Source organism: Limulus polyphemus, unplaced genomic scaffold, assembly GCF_000517525.1.
Source record: "Limulus polyphemus unplaced genomic scaffold, Limulus_polyphemus-2.1.2 Scaffold13078, whole genome shotgun sequence".
NCBI classification, from domain to species: Eukaryota; Metazoa; Arthropoda; class Merostomata; order Xiphosura; family Limulidae; genus Limulus; species Limulus polyphemus.
This window is the reverse complement of record NW_013678688.1, coordinates 3,177-6,353: the sequence shown is the minus strand read 5'-3', so window position 1 is coordinate 6,353 and position 3,177 is coordinate 3,177. Positions and strand designations below refer to the sequence as shown.

Genomic DNA, 3,177 nt, shown 5'->3' with positions numbered 1-3,177 from the left:
CTAAAGTCACCTGAACGAAATTTGCTGAACCATCGTTGACACTTAGCAAACATTCAAAACATTTCCATAAACTTCTTTTGATATTTTTTGTGGCTACAGAGGCGTTGTTTCCTTTGTTGTATTCAAACAGCATTACACGCCGAATGTGAGTATCGTCGTGTGCCATCACTATAACGGATTAGAGTATACCAAACTTTACACAGTATATAGGCTATACTAACGTGATGTACATTTTTTATGGGGTAGTTAATGAAAGTGTCCCAGAACGCGACATTAATTTCTTGGCTTCTTTGATATTTTTTGTGGCTACAGAGGCGTTGTTTCCTTTGTTGTATTCAAACAGCATTACACGCCGAATGTGAGTATCGTCGTGTGCCATCACTATAACGGATTAGAGTATACCAAACTTTACACAGTATATAGGCTACACTAATGTGATTTGTTTAACTATTAAACGTGATGTACATTTTTTATGGGGTAGTTAATGAAAGTGTCCCAGAACGCGACATTAATTTCTTGGCGACCTAATACCTAGTGCTATTCTATGCTTTATTTTTCAGACCTACTTTCTCTTGATGTGAAAAGTTTTTGTGGGTTTTCCCTGAGGACCAACAATCTGACGGGAGAGGGCGCTTCTCTCAAAGAACGCAAGGCTTCAGTCGCTGGTTGATCCCTCAGGGGAATCTCATTTACCTGTGTAGATGATGAAGAATACGGTAACGTGGTTCAGATATTTGTACTGTTTATTGATTTTTAAGACCACAATGCCGTGATTTAGGTATTTGCACTGTTTATTGATTTTTTCCTGACGTCATTTCCTATAATCAAACGATGTCTAGAGCCTCAGCTACATGATTGTGAAGCTTTATTCAGTGTGTGTAAATAAGGTTTAGCGTAGATACAGAATCCATATACACGTTTAAACAAGTTTTAAAGTGGGTAGATAGGCTAACAATGTGTCAGGTTTATTTCTGAACATTGTAAAACATAGCAGAAGTACTTGTGTTTATATTTATTCCGTAAAACTAAACTGTACTGTGTCACAAAGAAAGGGGTTAATCTGTAAAACTAAACTGTACTGTGTCACAAAGAAAGGGGTTAATCTGAAAAACTAAATTGTACTGTGTCACAAAGAAAGGGGTTAATCTGAAAACTAAATTACACTGTGTCACAGGATAACAAGGTAAATGATGTTTCTAGTTCTTAAACATATATATATATGAGATAATAACAGTAAATCCGATAGAAACATAATGAAAACAAGTGTTTATTAATTTACTTTTTAAAAGTGCATGCTTTAGAATATCGTTTTCGAAAATGTAGTGCGTTTTCTTTAAAATATGCATTATTACATTCAGATTATAAAATACACTTAATGGTTAGATGTGTTTATTTTTTGTTTTAAGTTATATATGTTGAATTTCAAATGATAAAACAAATATTATTGGCCATGTATAGAAATTTTGTTTTTAAAGTTAAAATTATTAGACTTTTTTTTTTAAAGGATAACGCTTAATAGAACGTCAACAGAGAAATGAATACTTAACCCACCGCTAGGAGAAGATCCCCAGCCTTCAATCGTCCATCTTTGTAGGCTGCTCCTCCATGGTGGACTTTAGTTACACATACCACTTCCTGAAAAATGTCATAATGTGCCCAGTAAGTGCTTGTTTAAAATATGAAATAAAAAACAGCCAATTTCGGCACTATGTATCACCTTTTGCACTACCAAGTTTATCTAGTATGCTATTGTGAAGAGCTCAGTATTACCCGCTAGATGCCGCTGGTATTATGTAATTACGCTATTGTTAAATATTCATTGGCGTAATGAAATCGGCGTTCCCAGTTGTTTGATTGTTAATGTTACTTTTAACAATCACTGATATTTGAAGTTATTATGTTCTGTTATTCATAATATCATCTGCATTATATTCAAATATTTACCTGTAGATGTCACCGCTAAGACGTGTCTATCATACTACCATAAATACTGTAACCAGCATTTGGATATTTTATGATATTTGAATGCATATAATGTTAGACGTCATCACTGTTTACTGCTTATCATCCTCTAACTATTATTTACATTTTTAATTATATTCAAATGTTCACCGCCAGGTGTCATCATTGTTTAATGCTCATCATCCTCTAACTATTATTTACATTTCTAATTATATTCAAATATTCACCGCCAGGTGTCATCATTGTTTAATGTTCATCATCCTCTAACTATTATTTACATTTCTAATTATATTCAAATGTTCAACGACAGGTGTCATCATTGTTTTCTGCTCATCATCCTCTAACTATTATTTACATTTCTAATTATATTCAAATGTTCACCGCCAGGTGTCACCAATATTCTGCTCACCAAATAAGTGTCGCTTCCACCAGCCACACTGATTCCAAGATCATTCTTGTCTTTTTTCAGGACTATTGTAGTCTCCACAAAGTCTTGAATGTTGCTTAATGGTCCTGTACAGGAAAACAAAATTAATTAGCATCTCGTCTGAATAGTCATGAAAAGGTAGTCCCAGCTTTCAGTTAATCCAGTTCGTTGATTATATTAATTAGTAAAATAGATTTAAATCGAACTTTCTCCAAATTCAATCATTTTTTGTGTGTTTAGGTATATTTTAAATAAAATATAAACATTTATATAATTTTCTTCTTCTTGTACCTTTTACGATATTTCGAAGCTTTATTTCGTAAGTAAGATTAAATTGGTAAAACAATATATTAAAATTACTTACTGGTTTGTTGTGTTTCAGATGTTCGCACAAAATTACCCCAGGATTATCTGCATGATAGTCCCTAATTTTAAACCAAGAGTCTAAAGGGAAGGAATCCCCCCTCCCAAGTGGCACAGCGGTATGTCTGCGGACATACAACGCTAGAATCCGGGTGGGCAGAGCACAGATAGCCCATTGTGTAGCTTTGTGCTTAATTACAAACAAACTAAAGGGAAGGCGGGTAGTCAACAGCCCCCATCGCCAGTAGTTGGGATTTGACCGTTACGTTTTTAATGTACGGTGCGAAGCGTGATTTTGCGACAACAGGTCACGAAACATGGTACCTTAGATTCCCAGTCAAGCATGTCACAAATGGAGTACCTTAGGTCTTAGGACCCGTACTCTTTTTGATTTACATCAATGACATACATGAAGGAATGGTCAA

At 34.6% G+C, this 3,177-nt stretch overlaps 2 long non-coding RNA genes across 2 annotated transcripts in view; one reads left to right on the top strand and one right to left on the bottom strand.

Moving 5' to 3' along the window:
- Positions 1–2,507, bottom strand: part of LOC106477158 — a 5,112-nt gene extending 2,605 nt beyond the window's left edge. The window contains exons 1-3 of the long non-coding RNA XR_002609372.1: positions 2,372–2,507; positions 1,552–1,635; positions 567–693 (exon numbers count right to left, since the gene is read on the bottom strand). This is a non-coding gene — a long non-coding RNA (uncharacterized LOC106477158). The remainder of the gene's footprint in view (positions 1–566; positions 694–1,551; positions 1,636–2,371) is intronic.
- LOC111084048 lies at positions 1,576–2,663 on the top strand. Its single transcript, XR_002609373.1, has 2 exons — positions 1,576–1,659; positions 2,432–2,663. It is a non-coding gene; the product is annotated as an uncharacterized LOC111084048 (long non-coding RNA).
- The last annotated feature ends 514 nt before the right edge of the window (positions 2,664–3,177 follow it).